Raw genomic sequence first — 21,176 nt, forward strand, 5'->3', positions numbered from 1 at the left:
GTGTGTGTGTATGTGTATGTGTGTGTGCTTGCGTGCCTCGCCAGGATGGGAGACCTGGAGAGCCTCCCTGGGATCATGCCCTACAGGCAGCTGCCTACTCTGCTTACATGTAAGGCAAGGGCAGAGGTAGGTAGTCAGGACACTACCTAGACTTATGACTTGATGCATAATGTTGAGCAATTCATAGAATTTCCTTGTGACTCAGTTTCCCCATCCCTTACTTCATCTTCAGTATTTCAAGCATCTGTGGGTTTTTTTTTTCCATCAGTGAGCATGGTATCAATCCCCTCTTCATATATAGATTGCAACCTCCTGCTCACACAATACACATACATGCATATACACACTCTTAGCAATTTCATCATTTAAAAAATTGAGTTGGGCCCCATGATTTCATTGTCAGAGGAAATTCCCTCTATCAATGTAATGTGGAAATTCTTCCAAAAATGATAGTCTTAGAGAGTTGACTGTGTCACGTAGAGAGTATTACTTTCCTATGTGTGAGTGTCAGGACTTAAACCAAGCCTTTCATGACTCTGAGACTGGTTCTTACCCACTATATCACCCTGCCTCTCTTTCATTCACTACTCTAACCCCTACCCCCACTCCAGTTCTTCAGTTGGTGGATGACCTTCTGGAGGTGAATGAGTCTGATTCTACTTAGCTCCTTAGACTGGTCCTTGGATGACCAATAGCCCCTGAGTCAGCCCAAACTCAAAGCCTTTCTAGTTTGAGTCCATTAGCAGAGCTTTATTTTTCCCCCATTTCAACGAAGCAAACATTTATTGAGCAGCTAATTAATTTATGCCAGGTACCGTGCTAGCTGCTGAAGATACAAAGACAAAAATGAAATGGCCACTGCCCTGAAGAAGATTACATTTTATATGAGACTTATGGAGTCACAAAGGAGTTGAATTGTGTAGAGATAAAGTGGAAATCCTTCCCTTTTGATTTGCTGCACAGGTGAGATGTAGCTTTGTTCCATTCAGTCTCCCACTTCATGAGGTCATGTCTACCTTATATGAAATAACCAGTGCTTGCTTGATTGATCTCCCTTGGCCAAGCCTTCTAGAGTAGACATTGATGATGTCAGAGAAGGGTTTTGGTGGAGGTCTCCTCTCTCTCATGGGAACAGAACCTGAACTTTTCTGGATATAAAGCAAGCTAATAGAAGGGGATGCTCTCCAGTGCTGTGTTGCTAATGAACTCAAGGTTGCAAATGGGCCTTCCTCTCACAGCTGCAGTTTTTGCCTTCTCCCTGCACTCCCAGAAACCCGTCTTGCAAATGTGTTCCTTTATTAGGCATGGGCTTTGCAGGTTATAACTCTTTAACATATACTCCAGTAGGATAGGGAGGGGCAAGCATACCCGCCAGACATCTGCATCAGAAGGAACTATAGGAGAACCAGGGAAAGTTAAAAGGGTGAGACATCTAACAAATGAGAAGAAAATGCCTACCCTGCCCATACAAGATAGTCATAGACGCAAGAAGATCTTGGAGACTACCTTATCATGCAGGAATCTTTTTTCCCTTCCTCTCAGATGGCAATGAAACCTTTTTATGGATGATCCCAGTGATGAGGAGGCCACTACTTTACCAAAGTAACCTATTCCACTGGTAGCTCAGATTATTAGAAAGTTTTTCCTTATATTTAGATAAAACTTTACATCTTAGGATGAAACCTTCATACTACTTCCCTTCATCGAGTTTTTCCCTCTAGAATAGGGTCTTAACATTTTATATAACATGGATCCCTCAAGGGTCTGGTGAAACCTAAGTAATATTCTCAGAACAATGTTTGTTGTCTACATTCAGAATTGAAAGAAGTGATATATAAACTTATAGATATGTAGATATAATTATTTTTCCATCCAAGTTCACCAATCCTTTGAAACCTAAACATGGACTCTCGGTTAAGAACTCCCTCCTCCAGAGAATGTCTAATTAGCTTTCTACCTTCAGATCTTCAAATGCCTGAAGACAGCAATCTTCCTTGCTCCTTCCCCACTCTTCCTACCTTCTGCCCAAACATCCCCAGCTGATTCTCATATGACATGGTTTCCATCATCCTGTTGCCTTCTTTTAGATGTGATCTACTTTGTTATTGTGGGGCAACTAGGTGATGCAGTGGATAGAGTACCAGTGCAGGAGTCAGGAGGACCTGAATTCAAATCTCACCTCAGACACTTGACACTCACTAGCTGTGTGACCTTGGGCAAGTCACTGAACCCCAATTGCCTCATCCTGGGTCATCTCCAGTCATTCTGATGAATATCTGGTCAGTGGATTCAGATGGCTCTGGAGGAGAAGTGAGGCTGGTGACCTGCACAGGCCTCCCTCACTCAAAACAAAGTCAAGTGCAAGGAACGTCATTATTTCTCTGATGGCATGGTCTTCTTAGGCAATGAAGGATGAACACACACTTTGTTATTGTCCCTCCTAAAATATAGGTCAGATTCTTGTTGTATTTTGAAAGACAGATGACTTCCCATCAAGGGTTCCTGGTCCCAGTGCTAGCCCCCCAGGATGAGATTCCAATCACTGAACCCAGTTTTTCTTGAACATTTGCCTTGCACTCAGTCCTGTGTTTGTCACTGTGAGTAAGATGAAGAAGAATTAGACACTTTTTAACCTGTTCTCAAGAAGCAAAGATAACATTCACATCATATTAGGAATCTGTGTATGTGTAGCGACAATCCAGTCTATTTAAACAAGTTTATGTGACTTAAATACAAGTGACATAACAGAGATTCCTGACAGATATGAAATTGTTCAGATCCTCCTATTCGTGCATCATATTATGCTGATTATATCAAATCCCAGAACACTTTTAGTTAGGCATCATTAATGAGAGTGTAACCATTCAAAAAAGATTGGCCTAGTAATCCAAATAGGAAAAACAAATTAGTTGCGGAACTCTATATTGTGCAGATTATGATATATAGTTGGAAAGGCAGCCTGTTGGCTTAGTCCACTAGTATGTGCATTTTGGTTGGTCACTGAATCTGAACAATGACCAGGGCTGGAAACTGAATTGGAAAAGGTCAGACTGGGTTGTATTTGGGAAACCCTATAGTGATTTATTTCTGAAAAAGCCCATCTTTAAAGGAAATATTCTCCTACTAGTGCTATAGAACTGTTAATCTTCCAACATCCTGGAAGAACTTAAGTTCCAGATAATCTTAAAGGCTATGAAGAGAAGCACAGTCGGTATAAGAAGACTACAGGATATTATAAGTGATAACTTGTAGATAAAAAGTAGTGAAAACATACCACCTAGAAAATTTATCAAAAGGAAGGAAACAAACATTTATTAAGCACCTACTATGTGTCAGAGGCATCCAGGTGGCTCAGTGGCCAGGTGCCAGGCCTGGAGTCAGGAAGACTCTTCTTCAAATCTAACCTCAAACACTTACTAGCTGTGTGACCCTTAGCAAGTCACTTAAGCCTTTGCCTCGGCTTTCTCATCCATAAAATGAGCTGGAGAAGGAAATGACCAACAATTCTAGGATCTTTGCCAAGAATACCCCAAATAGGGTCATGAAGATCTGGACACAACTGAAATAACTAAACAACAACACTATTTGCCAGGCATTGTTCTAAGTAAACTTTACAAATATTATTTCATTTGATCCTCACAACAACCCTGGGAGGTAGGTGCCATTATTACTCCTATTTTATAATTGAAGAAACTGAGGCAGAGAGAAATTAAATGATTTGTTTAGGGTCATATAGTGTCTGTGGTCAGATTTGAACTCGGATCTTCCTAACTCAACAACAACGAGTGCCTACACTGTGTGACTACACTGAAGACACCCTTGATCTGTTGAAGTATAAATGTAAAAAGTTCTCATCTTTAGGTTCTAAAAATCAACAGGACAAATACATAATGGTTGCCATGGCCAGGTGGCAGTTTGTCTGTAAGGGCTGCGAGTTTGAGTGGGTCACAAGTTCAGACTCACTCAGCATCCTGGCACTGGGAGCTCGTGAAGCTAATGGAATATTAAGCTGCATTAATAAAAGTATGGCATCTAGGGCAAGGAAGGGGATAGATCTGGTCAGGCCACAATCTGGAGCAGTTTGGTTGTGGGAATCCCTTTGTGTATGGGACCCTGATAAGTTAGGGTGTGTCCAGGATGGACAAAGGGATGAGAGGTCTGGGAATCATATCAAGTGAGGAACAATTAAAGGAACTAAGGATGCTTTATATGGAGACTAGGAGATTATGGGAAGAACATGATCATTGTTTTCAAATATCTGAAATGTCTTACCATGGAATAGCAATAACTATTCTATTTGACTCCAGCAGGTAGACTCAGGTCCAAGGGGTGAAAATTGTGGGGAAATCTTAATACAGGAAAGAAATCTATATAGGAAAATATAGTCCCTGGCCAGGTTTCTATCTGTACCTGGATATGGAACAGAGAGACCATTTCATCAAGTGCGATAAATTTGGCCCCTTTGCTATTGGGGGTGGGGGTTGGCTTCCTGTTTACATAACAAGCCATGCCCAAGTAGGTATAGCTCTTGGTTCCCTCTTATACATGGGTGTTCTGGGGAACGTATCTAGGGAAATCAAACCTAAAGCGTGCCTTCAATGGTTCTTGGATTGAAAAATCAAAACACGAAGAGTTTAGGGGCCAAAAACATTTGGTTTGGCCCAACTTCATGCTTCCCAATTCCCTGGTGACATTTACTGTTTGCATCTGCTCTCTCATCCAGAAGAGGGATCTTACCACTCCCTCTTTGATATTTCTTCCAGTCCAACTCTCCTTGCTGAAGGCACAAACTACACGGAGTCCTCCAGGGTGCTCCCCTCCCACCTGTGCTTGAAGCCTTTCTGGGTTGTGCACTTTTGATAAACTAAACTGCAGAAATGCATTAATGAATTGTTCTAATGTGACTGTGAGGGGAGTTGGGAGGAGCTGGACAGGCACTCTTCCGTTCTCCTAGTTGGTTTACGGTGTCTTAGTTGCCCACTTTGGGGTCTGGCAGTGAGCAAGTAAATTTGGGCTTGTTATTTCTTACTATGGGCTTGGCACTGTGCTGGACACTATGAGGATAAGAAGTTAAGGCTCCTGCCCTCAGGAAGCTAATAGTCTCTTTGGGCAAACAAAGTTAACACACATGAAGCAAAGGGAAATCTCAGATCTTTGAAGTCTTGAGGTAAGAGAGCTGCACTTTGAAATTTGTTACTCTTATCATGCTCAACCTTTGTCTTTTCTGGTTCAGCTCTTTGGGAGCAGGGAGATCTGCCTTCTAGTTGCCATTCTCATTGAAGCTTAGTTTTCTTATCTGTAAAATGAGAGGGCTGGATTAGAAGATCTTAAAGATGATCTTTTCCAGCTATGAACATGTGATTTTATGACTAAATGATATGATCCCTTCTAGCTCCAGAAATACTATTTATGTCTTTACAATGCCTTCAGTTCAATTCAACATCGAGCCCTCCACCAATGGTTATTGAATTGAATTGATCATTCTTCTCTGGAAGAACTCCAGTTGATCAATGGGGCAGGCCTTTTCACTATATGGGTTCCATCTAAACATTACATTTTTACTCTCCTTTGCATTTTTCTGGACTATAAAGGGGTTCTGTCTTTGAATTTCTGTCTTTCACTTCTTTATTTCCCTTTGAAACCTATCAGGAGAGAGGGCCACAGCAATGCTAGAAGAAGGGGCAAGAAGTAGTTGCTACTACCAAAACTAAAATATTACCTCTCCTCTTCTGGTGGTGGTCGGAAAGGGGAGGGATTGGTTGTAATTATTTCAGTAATGTTAGGAAGTATAAAGAGTGCACGGACATATGACAAAAGGTGGTGAGAGCTGGCCAAGGTATTTGAGACTGGAAGAAGGGTGAGCAGTGGTAGTGAGTGCATTGGCACAAGAACAGAGAGAAAGTATGTAGGGGCATATGGAGCCCAAGTGCTATCAAGATGACAGCTCCATGTTTGCTTTGGATCTCTTGCTCCTGTGGTCATTGAAGTGTATGTGGGTGTGTCCACCAGTATTTGCCTCTTAGAAGGCTTTGTGCCTTGGTTGATGGGAGTACATATCAGCACAAATCAAATGATGGTCATAGGATCAAAGCTTTAGGGCTAGAAGAGACCTTAGAAATCACCTAGCTCTGTCCCCTCATTCCATGAGGAAAATGTGGTTCAAAACCCTGCCCAAGACCAATCAGGTAGTAAGTGGAAGAACTAGGATTTGAACTCATGTCTTCTGGCTCATATTCAATACCCTACAGCTGTAAGATCTTATTCCCTATAAATTAGATTTAGAGCAGTTTTATCTGAATTATGGGCGCAATGGAGCTGCCTTCAAGTTTCGGTTCCCAAAAAAGAGAGAGTGGACAACTTAGGCTGAGAAAGGGCTGGGCATAGAGTTGATGGTCAATAAGTACGAATGTGAATAGAATATAAGCTTCCAGAGGGCAGGGACTCTTTGGTTTCTATCTTTGTCTTCTTAGCACAGCACCTTATGCAAAGTGGATGCTTAATCATATTAGTTTAATTGAATTGAATAGAATTAAATTGAGGACTCCTTCAGATGTTTACAGTTCAAGTCCTGGTTCTAATACTTTCTAGTTATGTGCCCTTAGGCAAGTTATTTTACTCTCTGGGCTTAATTACCTCACATGTAAGAGACACATACAGTGGGGCAGCTGATGGCTCAGTGGATAGAGCTCTGGGCCTGGAGCCAGAAAGATTTGAGTTCAAATTTGATCTATGGTACTTATCTGTGACCCTAAGCAAATCAATTTACCCTGTTCACCACAGTTTCCTCATCTGTAAAATGAACTGGAGAAGGAAATGGCAAACCATTCCACTATCTTTGCCAAGAAAACCTTAAATGGGGTCACAAAAAGTTGGAGACAACTGAAAACAACAAAAGGACACAGACAGGATGCATGGTTTCATTGAATTAGGGAATTTTCAGGTAAGAAAACTTTTTTTTTTTTAATTAATGCACGTTGACACCTTCTCTGCAATTTAGAGTCTTAGAGAACTTAGAGGTTAAGTGACTTGTCCAAAGTCACCCAGACACTGTGTCAGGGGAGGGACTTGATCTCTGTTCTCCCAGGCTTGAAAACCAGCCCTCTACCCATTGCAATAAAGCTTCTAATAGGCTTATAAACTCAAGCTAATTGTACTTCAGCTCTCTCCTAGGGCTGCTGTGAGAAAGCATATTATAAATGTGAGTTATTACAATAGAGTAGGGGTGGGGAACTCATGGCCACAGGTTCCCTGCCTCTGTGTAGGGTGAAAGGGAATTCTGGCATTCATTGAATCTAACTCCTCCCTTTTACAGGAGGGGAAAATGAGACCCAGACAGGTGATATGGCTTGCTTAAGGTCACACTATTAGTAGCAAAGTGATTCCTGGAACACAGGTTTCCTGCCTCCTGGTCCAGGGTTCTGTGTATTTTAAGTAATTTGTCTTACCTGGATCTAATCATAGAAAAAGGGCAGAAGAATAGGTGTTAAACTAAGTGTAAACATTTGGTGATCCCTTTATGATGTATGAATTAGTTCCTGGAGTGAATCAAAAGGAAGACTTTTAAAAAAAATACTTATTATGGGATCATGAGATCTAGACCTGGAATGAACCTCAGGCATCAGTTATTCCAACCTCCTTATTTTCCACTTGAGGAAAATGAGATCCAGGGACACTCAGTGATTTACCCAAAGTTGGATTAAGAATCCAACTTTAAGGTCATGCTTCTGGATGGACTTTAAAAGTCAAGGTAGTTATTAGAATATAGTTGGGAAGAGGCAATTGAGGGAAAAAATATTCCTAGAGAAGAGATAGAAATAGATAGATGCAATATTAAAGTATTCTGCCAGATGTGCTGTCTCTAGATGGGGACTTGGAGCTAACAAAAAGATGAAAAGAATTTTGGTCTTTTGATATTACTTCCCAGAGTGGTAGGAGAGCATTTATACTGAGAACCATATCTGAGCAACTACTCAGTAGTAAGGTGACGGGCAAGTAATAGTGATTGAATAACCCTGATCACCACACCAGCCCCTTAGCACTGTTCCCTAGTATATCAGGCTGCTTTACAGCTTGATAATAGCTGGGATCAGGACCCATAGCAGGACTAAAGGGGAAAGGAAGGTGAAATGGAGACGGCAGCTAGGGCATATATGTAGGCAGGCAGAGGGCAGAAGAGATAAGTTTAAAACACAGAAGGCTGCCCAACAGGGTGGATGATATTATTATTATTGCACATTTGTATAGTTCTTCAAAACGCTTTACATACATTACCTCATTTGGACCTAAAAATAATCTTCTACAGTAGATCCTGTCATCATTGCTATTTTATAGATGGGGAAACTGAGTCTCGGAGAAGTTAAGGGACTTGCAGTTACTATGTGAGAAGGCATTCAGTCTCATCTCTTTTTGGCTTCACATCCAGTCCTCAATGCACATGCCGCCAGAATTAGGCAACAAGAGCGTACTGAGGGTCTCTGAAAGAAGGGATGGCAGTGTGCCATGTTGAAGACACACTTATAATTCATTTTTGCCAAGACCCAAGCCAGAATGCAAGGCTTTCTGCTGCTTGCTAGGTATTACATCATTGTCATTATTTTATGAGGTTTTATAGTTAATCACTTAATTTTGGATTTTGCCTTTCATGGAACCAAGCTTAGTCTTTCTTGCTAGAAAGTGTTCCCTAGAAGCCAGTTGCCAAAACCAGCTAAGCTCCTGTACTTATGTGTGTGTGTTCGTCCTTCATTGCTGAAGAAGACCATGCCTTCAGAGAAATGACGACATGAATTGCACTTGACTTTGTTTTGAGTGAGGGAAGGCTGTGTAGGTCACCAGCTCACTTCTCCTCCAGAGTCAGTGACCAGATATTCATCAGTGTGACTGGAGATGACCCAGGATGAGGCAATTGGGGTTAAGTGACTTGCCCAAGGTCACACAGCTAGTGAGTGTCAAGTGTCTTCCTGACTCCTGCACTGGTGCTCTATCCACTGCACCACCTAGCTACCCCATCCCATACTTATAGTTGAATGGGTGCCAGGTGTGGGGAGAGAGTGTGGAGAGCTCTGTTCTTCCTCCCTACAGTGTAGTGGAAAAGGTGTTAGCCTAGTTGGGAAGGTCACCATGTCTTTGGAGCCTCAGTTTCCTCTTCTGTAAAATCAGGATTCTAAAACTTGTATAACCTGTGCCTTTGGGATTGTTTTGAAGAAAATTCTTTATAAGTCTTAAAACTGTATAGGAATGGGTGTTATCATTAGCTGACTTTTCTGGAAATCTCAAAGTTAAGTAACAATTGTGGTTTTAGCAGAAAATGTCCACTGGTAGGAAGAAAAAAAGAATTCAGTTGGTTGTGTCTATTCTTAGCTGTGGCTTTGGGAGATGGTTCAGGCATGTGCAGTTTTGGGCTATGTGTGGTTAAAATTTTTTTGACCACTTATTCCCTATACCACTGAAACTGCCACTTTCTGACTGACTCATGTCAACTGACACCTGGGAAAGAAAACACGCACAAACAACTAATCCAGATTTTAGACTTTCCAGAAACAGTACTATACACATATACATACATGCATACACACATATATCTATACATGTGTATATGCAAACATATGTTTACATGTATGTGTATGCATAAGGGAGAGAGGAGAGAGAAGACAGATATACACATACATTTACTTCTGATTTCTTTGTTATAGGGAACTCTTGATAGAGAAACTAACAATTCTGATTGGCAATTACCCTTAGAATCTTAGACAATGGCCAGGGGCACTGAGAGAATTACCCAGAATCACCTAATCTCATATGGATCAGAAGTGGGATGTAAACCCAGGGCTTCTTGACTCAGAGATAATCACACACTCCCCTCACCCTCCCCCCCCTTTACGTGGTGCTTTAAGGTTCACAAAGTTCTTTTTTTTTTTTTTAGAACCAGTCTGTCAGCGTTCTATAGCTGGGGACAATACATTCATCATAGTATAGCAATAATATTAGAGATATCTCTAAATAGTGATTAGACAGCCTAACTGAGTTTCACTAACTCCTTTGTGACCTGGGTCATATCAACTTGACTTATCCAGTATTTCTGGTTATATCTAAGCTGTGTCCTGCCCTAAGTGGTGGTGCGAGCAATAGAGACATCTATTATTGTGACCCTGACTTCGAGGAGTTTATAAATTGATTGGTGAATATAAAATAAATGTATGAGTCATTAAATGGTGTATGATTTAATTATAGAACATAAATAACAGAAAAGATGTAACAAAGCAATATGTCATCCACTTGAGTGGGTGGCATAAAGCAAAGTTTCCCAACCACTCATTCATGAGGGATCTGTGGCAAATTTTCTGTTGGCATGTAAAAGATCCTTTTTAAAAAAGCCAATAAATACCAGACTGATCCATCTCCTTTTCTCCTTTTTTCCTGTGTCTTATTCTTCCCTTCACACTCCTTATCCATGGTCCCCATCACTACTTCTTAAGCCTCAGAGACCTGCATTCTACAAGTTGTGGCTGTTCAGGGCACAGGGGTCCAAGCTAGGAAATGTTACAGATCTCTGTTCAGATGGAGAAACACTGAGCTAGACGGTGATTTTTATGCTATAGGAAATCAGAGAAATAATTGCTTTAAGAACCATCCATAAGGTGGTGCAGTGGAGAGAAAAAATTAGGGTAGGAATTAGACAACTTTTGCAATTTGATTCCCGTTTCTACCTCTATGTGACCTTGGGGAAATTATTCTCCCTCTCTGGACCTCAATTTCCTCACCTATAAAATAAGGGTTGATAGGCTAATGGATCTTGAGCTGGAGTTTTCCCCCCACATTTATTTATTTTATTTTTAATCTATGGAATAAAACAAGCATTTCCATAACACAGCATAATAAAAAGATGATTGTATATGAAACTACAAATCTATTGTGTACAACTTGCTATTCCTTTAAAATATATAATAAAGTTATCATGCAAATTTCTTTTTTTCTTTTTTCTCCCTCTCACCCCTGTGTTATAGATGGCTGCCATTAGAAACAAATAGGGATACATAAATTATTCTATACAGTCTTCTATTTATTGGTTCTTTCTTTGGATGCAGATAGCATCTTTCTTCATATGTCATTTAAGTTAATTTGGATATTTTATGATAGTCAAAATGATTTATTCACTCAAAGTCATTCTTAAAACAATATTGCTGTTATTATATACCATATTCTCTTGGTTCTGCTCATTCCATTCTTCATTATTTCATGCAAGTCTTTCCGTGTTTTTCTAAGATCACCAAACTCATCATTTCTTATAGCACAGTCCATCACAATTCCATCACAATCATATATCACAACTTGTTCAGCCATTCTCCAATTGATGGGCATCCCTACATTTTCTAGTTCTTTGTCATCACAAAGAGAGCTGCTATAAACATTTTAGAACATATATGTTCTTTTCCTTTTTCCCTAATCATCTTTGGAAATAGACCTTCTAGTGGTATTGCTGGGTCAAATGGTGTAGGTATTCTAATAACTCTTTGGGCATAATTCCAGATTGCTCTCCAAAATGGTTGGATCAGTTCACAATTTCACCAACAATAGTGTCCCAATTTTTTCGCATCCCCTCAAGTCATTTTAGCCAATCTTGTAGGTGTAAAATAATATCTCAAGGTTGTCTTAATTTGCATTTCTCTAATCCATAATGATTTGGAGCATTTTTTCATATGATTGCAAATTGTTTTCATTTCTTCATCAGAAAACTGCCTGTTCGTATCCTTTAACTATTCATCAGTTGGAGAATGATTCTTATTCTTATAGATTTGACAAAGTTCTTTATACATTTGAGATATGAGACCATTATCTGAGAAACTGTCTATAAAAAATGTTACCCAATTTTCTTCTTCCTTTTGATCTTGATGACATTTGTTTTATTTGTATATTTAAAAAAATTTAATGTAATCAAAATTATCCATTTTGTATCTAACTCTGCCCTCTATCTCTTGTTTATTCATAAATTGTTCACCTATTCATAAGTCTTATAAGTAATGTGTTCCATGTGCTTCTACTTTTCTTGTAATATCTCTATATCTAGGTCATGTATCCATTTTGACCTTTTCTTGGGAAATGGTGTAAGATATTGGTCTATTCCCAGTTTCTGCCACATTGCTTTCTGCTTTCCCATCAATTTTTTCTCCAAATAGTGAATTTTATACCCAAATCCCTTAAGCCATTGCACTTGTCAAATACAAGGTTATTATATTTATTTGCTGTTGTACATTGTATGTCTTCCCTGTTCCACTGATCTACCTTTTTATTTCTTAGCTAGTATCAGATAATTACTAGCTTATAATATAGTTTTAACATCTGGTACTGCTAAACAGAAGATGATTTTAATATCCTAACTAAACAGAAGATGATTTTAATATCCTAACCCTTTTATTTAACCTCCAAAAGTACCCACTTGTGAAACAGACCATAAACCACTGAATATAAAGGATAATGGCAGAACAGTAACTTATCTTTGAGTCTCATGGAAAAAGACAAGAAGAGTGAGGTAATAACATTATTTTACATTTAACATTTTTAACTTTTTAAAAGTTTCATATTCATTATATCTGTTTTCCTTATAGTGTCAAGTAGGATTGTGGCATCATAGCTAGAAATCATCTTTGAGATATCTTGTCTAAACCCCTTGTTATATAGATAAAGAAACTGAGCCCCCATAGAAGTGAAGAGACAGTTAGCAAGTTGTTGAGCTGGAATTTTTACCCAGGTCCTCTGATTCCAAATCCAGAGCTCTTTCCACTGAACCATTTTTCCCATTTGATGGATAAGGCAATGAATATGTAGAAAGGTGAAATAACCTGGTTAAAATTGGTAGTAGAATATCAGACTGCGTGTTATCTTGAGGAGGGGGGAAAGGGAGGGAGAGAAGGAAAAAAATTTGGAATTTAAAATCTTATAAAAGTGAATGTTGAAAACTATCTTTGTAACTGAAAAAAATAAAATACTATTAAGTGGGGAAAAAATTAATAGTAGAGCCAGAGTTAGGTCTCAGGTCTCCTGACTCCCAGTTCATTGTGTTTCATTAGTGTCTCTACTCATTACTTGTCATCCTTACAGACTTGAAGTGGTACCTGAAGTTGAGATTCTGAGTCAATCAACCAATGAATAAGGCTTTGCTGAGAACTACTATGTGCCCAGGACAAAGAAGAAAGGAAAGCTGGAAACTCACCGATCCTGACAAGACAGATCAAGGAGACCAGGAGTCCAATGATCATGCTCATACTTTCAGAGGATTTTCAGTCCTTCCAGGTGCTTCTTCTTCTCCAGTAGTAAAAACCCACCATGGGGTGGGCATGGGATATTGGGGGAAGGGGAGGAAAGGCCAATGGTCTAAGCAAACCAGGCCAATTAGGATGATTACTCTGTGTCTAAAGGAACTGAACCAGCGCAACCCATCCACAGTGTCTATTATTAGGTAAGACTCGTGGGGTTTAGTCATGTGGAAAACCTAAGAAAGGAGCCACAACGGATGATTTTCCAGGATGGATGGCTGGGAAGTGGAACTCCCATACTGTCTCTTCTGTCTTGCTTTGAGGTAGCTAGAATAACTGTAACAACAACAAGCCAACAGCAATTCACACTTATATAGTCCTTTGAAGTTTACAATTGATTTATATATGTTATCTCCTTTGGACCCCTCCCCCCAATAGTTGCCAGTGAAAGTGGAGGCCTGGATTCATTTTCTAGATAAGAAAACTAAAGTTCAGAACCCTTAGCTTCTCTGTCAGTGAAAGGAGGGGTGCAGGCCAGATGATTTTATAGCTGAAAGTCCTGACTTGCCCAGAATCCCACAGACTTGAATTGACATTGTTTAATTCCATGTCACATTTTTATTTTTTTTTAAATTCAAAGGCATATTTACTTCAAAGATGTCACAAGAACAAAAGTATAAATATTTCCTCAAATACCTCAGGGTCACATGTCCCCTTTCCCCCACAATCTCACTTATCCCTCCTTGATCTCTCAGGAGAGTGAATTCAAACTTAGCTTAGTTTCTACTTAACACCAACGCCCGAAGTTTATGTCTAAATTCCGCTGGATGAGTCTTTATCTCCTCTACTGTTAGTCTGGATCCCAACAGTCACTAGAAAAAGTCATTCCTTATTCCTTAGAGTACTAAATGCTGAGTTAGTTGCAAAACCTGAACATTGAGTTGCTGGGCTGACAGAATACATGGACAGCTCTCCAAACCCTTCACCTAAAATGGAAAAGGACAAATACAGAGGTCAAGGTTGGAGGTCTATTTTTTTCATAGGTCCAAGACCTTTGCCATTAACAGCAATGTTTACTTTTACCTTCAGAGTCCAATCACAAGTAGATAAGCTAAAAGAACAAGCTAATTAAAGCTAATTAAGGCCTGTTCAAAGATACCTACAGTTCTATCTTTACAATCAAATGAAAAGGCTTCTCCTAACAATGTGCTTAGTGAAGGAGAACCAGTTATCGAATATTTATGCATGTTCAAGTCTCTCCCAGGTACTTCCTATGCATTTATCAGGACTCTGTTATGCTCTTTTCACTACACTTGCCTTGAACACATTGATTTTACTAGCATTTAACACTTGGTATAATGCCTTGCAGGTAAGAGACATTAACAATGTTTGAATTCCTTATGGTCTTTTCTCCCCAGAAGATATGTTAGAAGGGGCTGCCAGCCAGTGTAGCTTTCAGCTGGGGCAACCAGGAGGATTCTTTTTTTTTTTTAAATTTATTTATTTATTTTTAATTTTCAACATTCATTTCCACAAGATTTTGAGTTTCAAATTTTCTCCCCATCTCTCCCCACCCCTACCCCAAAATGCCATGCATTCTGATTACCCCTTCCCCCAATCTACCCTTCCTTCTATCATACCCCTCTCTTCCCTTATCCCCATCTTCTCTCTTTTCTTGTATGGCAAGATAGATTTCTATACCCCATTACCTGTATTTCTTATTTCCCAGCTGTACGCAAAAGCAATTCTCAGCATTTGTTCCTAAAAGTTTAAGTTCCAGCTTCTCTTCCTTCCTCCCTCCCCACCCATCCCCACTGAGAAGGCAAGCAATTAAATATAGGCTACATATGTGTAGTTTTGCAAACGGCTTCCATAATACTCATGTTGTATAAGACTAACTATATTTCCCTCCACCCTATCCTGCCCCCCTATTTATTCTAATTCTCTCTTTTGACCTTATTCATCCCCAAAAGTGTTCACTTTTAATTATCCCCCTCCTCTAATCAGGTGGATTCTTGACTCTTAATGCCTAAAAAGAAGAGATTTGTTTTTAAAAAGCCCATAAGTAACTTTCCTTTTCCGTGGGATTCTCATATCATGGTTCTTACAAAAAACCTTCTTCTCTTCCTCTTCCTCCACCCCCCCTCTCCTCCTTCTGACTAGTCCTTTATTTCAAAAGATATTTTGTCAAATTTTCGGTATTAAAATCCTTGTGCTATTGATTGGTTCCTTTCCTCCCAAACAGATCTCTCCACACAGATTTCAAACAGACCACATGGAAGATTACATTTCAAGTCAGTAAACTGCATTATACAAACCTAAGACAGATCTTACAGAAAACTCATTAAAAACAAAAAAGAATTACACAGGATCAGCAAAGCACTGCCAGTCCATGGACAGCAGACAGAAAACATTCACTCATAGCTTGTTTGGGGAATAGGAGAGGTTCTCCAACCCTAGAGAGATAAAGTTCCAAAAATCATACGTATATAAAATAAAAATAGTTTTATAATAAGCTATTCAAGATTCCTGTAGCACTAAGTGATTAAAAAAAAAGCTCAGTGAGAGACTTTTATAGCCAACAGCTTTAGATTCAAGATTGGCTAATGAGATAAATTTCGCTTGACTAATCAGTGGCAAAATATATATATATATATATATGTATGTATGTTTTAAGTGGGATAAGGGTCAGCATTCTAAGTACTGGGACACATGATCCATTTTGTGAGGGGCTGAGGAGAAAAGGGGATAACTTGGTCTAAAAGAGATCTTGTCTTTTGTAATTTCCTTGGTTGCTGCTAATGCCAAAAAAAAAAAAAAGACGTTCTCAGATACTTTAAAGTTGAAAACATAAATAAGGTCCTCCAGCCTCCGTTTTGGTGCAGGCTTCTTCTGGAATGAACTTTTCGGTTTGGCTGGTGCTTGGTACGAAAGATTGAAGTTTCTCATGGTGAAGTATCTCCTAGCCTATGTTCAGCTCTCGGTAAAGTAAGCTGGTGCTCCCTTTCTTCTTCTATGGAAAGAGTGCATCATTTAGTCAGAAAGCGTTCCACCCCAAGAGTAGAAAGTGATTAATCAAAGCCCAGAAGCTGGTTCAGAATCATTGAGAATATTTTACAGAATATTTGACAGCAGAAAAGGTAATTATTAAAGGCCTATGTCACACATAATGTGCTTTTAAAAAAACAGTCTCATTTTGTGCCCACTGTTGGCTTTCAGTGAGTTTCCCAGGGGTGCCCAGCTCCTGGCCCAGTTAGAATTTCTAAGGGAAAGCTGCAGAGACAGATAGCCCGGTGAAGTTATCTGCAAAGGGCAATAAAGCAAAGCGTAATAAAATGAGATATGCCTGTAAGCATACATATTCACATGTATATATACATGTGAATATGTATATATAACATATGATACATATTATGTGTGTATACATTTGTGTGTACTTCAGTCTTCACTCTGTCTATCCCTCTGTCTGGAGGTGAGTAGTATGTTTCATCATGAATCCTCTCAAATTTATGGTTGATCATTGTGTTGACCAGGTTTCCTAAGTCTTTCAAAGTTGTTTGTCTTTCCCATATTGTTGCTATTATATAAATTGTTCTCCTGGTTCTGCTCAGTCTATTTTGCATCAGTCTATACAAATCTTTCTAAGTTTCTTGAAGCCATCCTCTTCATCATTTCTTACAGCACAATAGCATTCCATTATCTTCATACACCTTAACTTGCCCAAACTATGGTCACTTCCTCAGTTCCCAGTTCTTTGCCACCATAAACATTTTTGCACACATGGGTCCTTTTCCTTTGATCAAAGGGTGTGCACAGTTTAATATAATAGCTTTTGGGGCATAGTTCCCAATTAAGTAAGCAATTCTTAAGGATATGTATCACTGTACAGGGTCCAGAGAGAGATTTAAAGCAGTGCCTTCACTCATCAAGTTAAAGTCTTTATCTAGAATGTATCATTATAATTATTTTGAAGGATTTTTAGAGCTGGAAGGAGTCTTATTAGATCATCTAGTCCAGAGACTGTGTAATGGGACCCCTTTGGCAATCTAGCGAAACCTATGGTCAGAATAATGTTTTTAAATGCATAAAGTAAAATGCAAAGAATTAAAAGGAAATACAGGTATCAAAATATTTTACAAAACATGTACGTAAACACCAAGTTAAAAACTTTGTGGCTAGTTCAATTACCTCTTTTTACAGAGAAGGAAATTGAAGTAAAGAAAGGGGAAGTGACTGCCCAGAGATACCCAGGTAGTAATTGGCAGAACCAGAATATGAATTCCTAAGGTTATGGCTCCATATTCACTATGAATTCCACTAAATCATGTATATATTTTTAAAAGTCCTGGAGGCAAAAGAGGTCTAGGAGTAGGAAGGGAAGTCAATACTTCAAGTATATCTGCAAATACTGTATTTAAGAGACATGAACAGGTTTGCCTTTTTTTTTTTTTGCAGAAACTGTAAACACTATCCATTCTGGCAGGGAAATGAGGTTACATTATAAGTGCTTAAGCTCCTCAAAGATACATAAATTAATTGCTTCATCAGTGTGGGCACTTTCTGCACTCCCTGTGTACCTTAATAATTGTTTATTGCTGACTACAATGACCTAAAAGTTAATTCCTGTGGCTAACCTGGTGATGAACCTCCGCAAATTTTGCTGGGCTAGTTCTAAGAAAACGGACATATGGGTCTTTACTGAACCTGGACTCCAAGTTTTTCTATCTTAGCAAGGGCCTGTCAGAGCTTGTGCTCCTCAAGCCTAGCCTCTGGAAACTCCAGGCCACTTTCAAACCAGGACTAGCAATGAGATGAAGATGTTAGCAGAAGAAATCACGCCCATGAAAGATGGAAACTCACCTCCCTTATTGGTGTCTACTTGCATTATAACAATTTTGTAAATATAAATTTCTGCATGAGAACTTTTCCTTTCTTTGATTTCCTTGGAGAATAGATCTAATAGTGGTGTCTTTGGATCAAAGGGTTTTGTTGTTTTTCAATCATGTCCAATTCTTCATTGGACATGCACAGTTTAATAGCTTTTTGGTGGTGGTAGTTCATTTCTGACTCTCCATGTCTGACTCTCCATAACCCCTTTTGAGGTTTTCTTGACAAAAATACTGGAATGGGGTAAGATAGACAAACACTGGCACACAACCATAATTTGAGAGGATTCATGATGAAACATGCTACTCACCTCCAGATAGAGGGATGGACTCAGTGAAGATTGAAGTACATACAAATGAATACACTAATAATACATATAATATTTTATATATACATATTCTTATGTATATATACATGTGTATATGTATGCATACAGGCACACCTCATTTTATTATGCTTTCCTTTATTGCACTTTGCAGATATGAAGGTTTTTTTTTTAGTTGAAGGTTTGTGGCAAGCAAAATCTATCAGCACCGTTATTCCAAAAGCATGTGCTCACATTGTGTCTCTGTGTCACATTTTGGTAATTCTCATAATATTTCAGAGTTTTTCATTATTATTATATCTGTTATGATGATCTGCAGTCAGCGATCTTTGATATCACTATTGTAATTATTTTAGGGCACAATGAACTATACTCATATAAAACAATGAACTCAATAAGTGTTGTGTATCTTCTGAATGCTCCATTGACCATTCCCTGTCTCCTTCCATCTCCTTGGGCCTCCCTATTCCTTCAGTCACAATATTGAGATTAGGCTAATTAATAATCCTGCAATGGCCTCTTAAGTGTTCAAATGAAAGGAAGAGTAAATAGATGCAGCAAACTTCATTGCTGTCTTATTTTAAGAAATTGCCACAGGCACCTCAGTCTTCAGCAGCCACCACCCTGATGGGTCAGTCATCAGCATCAAGGCAAGACCCTCCACCAGCATAAATATAACTCACTGAAGGCTCAGATGATTGTTAGCAATTTTAAAAAATAAAATATTTTTAATTAAGGTATGTGCAAATACGATTGCACACTTAATAGACTACAATGCAGTGTAAACATAATCTTTATGTGTACTGGGAAATCAAAAAATTAATGTGACTCGTTATTGTGGTATTTGCTTTATTGCAACCTGTGATATCTCTGAGATATGCATATACGTGTATATAATCCATGTACATATTCATACACACATAATGCTATCTACATGTATACACATAGGCATACATATATGTATATAATATATAAGCATACATGTGTTATATGGTATATAACTTATGTGCACATATAACACATGGCCACCATGAGATGTAACATGTACACATATATGCACACATATTTAGATATATAGATTTATATATGTGTATGTATATATACATATAGACACATACATGTTTGGTATATACACTCACACATAGCTAAGGAAGGAATTTGTTTTGTTTGACAACATTTTGTAAAGGATTTTTTTTCTTGCTTTCTGAATTGGGGGTTGGGGAAGGAGGAATAGGAGGGAGAAAATGTGATCCTGAAAATAAAATAAAATAAATTAAAAAATAAAGAGTAGTTTATGGCGACAGACCCAGTGTGACTGACTCAAGGCCACACTGAGTTAGTGGCCAAGCCAAGGATTCATGACCCTCTCACTTTTGCTCTTCAAGGTTTCCTGTTGCTAATCATTTTAATCACCAGGGAGGTGAATGTCTCTGGTTGTACTGGGAGCTTTACTTAGCGCTGATCACTATTGAGTTTTTTGTTACAGGTTTTTTATTGTTGTTTGCTTGTTTCTTTGTTTGTTTTTTAGGCTAGGACTAATGAAGACCAATGTCATCCTCATTGCCTCTATGCTTCACCTCCACAGTTGGGATGCTGGGATTCTGCTCCTCTCTATTCCTCCCTTAGCCTCCAATTTTCCTAGTTCTCCTTCTATATTAAACCTCCTTAATGACCACTTCAACAAGCTTCTGGGATGGCAAGGTCTCGGTGTGGGAACCATAACTTCTCTGTCACATTTGTGCTCCTTAATTTGCTTTGGTCATTAGAATGATGGTGGGTCTGAGTTAAAGAAAACCTAACATACAAAAATTTGAGCTTCTCAAACAGATATGGAGGAAGGAAAGGAAATGGAGAGGGGAGGAAGAAGCTTGTTCACACAGTAAAATGCAAAATGTAGGGGTTGGACTAGAAAGCAACTAACATTTTTGTTTAGTTTAAGGTTTCAGGTTTGCAAAACCCTCTTCATTTTTGTCTGTCTTCCACCAAGCCTGGACCACATTTGAGACATAGTTGTGTGATACTGGTCAAGTCACTTACACAAAGCAAGTCCTCCAGATCCATAGCGGTTGAGGGTGTTTCCTCAGTGGAAATTCCTTATACCAGTGAAATCATACATCTAATTAAAAATATCAGTAACACCTTATATGCTACAGTTATTATTTCCCACATTTTACAGATGAGGAAACTGAGGCAGAGAGGTCAAATGATCTCTCGGATTGCTTTTAGTTTTTCTTTTTTTAAGACTCAGTTTGTTTATTACAAAGTAATGGTGATTGAGTGATGTAACCCAGATTACAAGTAACAATAAAAAAGCAAAATACTTTTTTCAAGTTATAACATAAGACATAGGAAGCAAGAACCATGAAGTAGCTCTTCTCCCATAATGAATCAGACTCTGATTGTACTGCTGTAGTCACTTGGGGACCTTGGAGTTGGAAAGATATAGAAAACTTAGAGGGCAATGGAGATCATAAAAATTTTCAATAATATTAGAACAGAATGCAGACAGCGTGTATAGCCGACTGAATGCTGGACTTACAATCAGGATACATTCAAGTTCCATCTTGTTCAATTACTAGCCATGTAATGTATCAGTTTATTTATTTTTTAATTTAATTAATTAATTAATTGATTGATTAATTAATTAATTTTTTTTGAGCAAAAAGAGTAGTTCATTTATTGAATTTCTCAAGGGCTCCCTCAGAGTGCTGGAAAGA

This window comes from Notamacropus eugenii, chromosome 4 (genome assembly GCF_028372415.1).
Source record: "Notamacropus eugenii isolate mMacEug1 chromosome 4, mMacEug1.pri_v2, whole genome shotgun sequence".
Lineage (NCBI taxonomy): Eukaryota > Metazoa > Chordata > Mammalia > Diprotodontia > Macropodidae > Notamacropus > Notamacropus eugenii.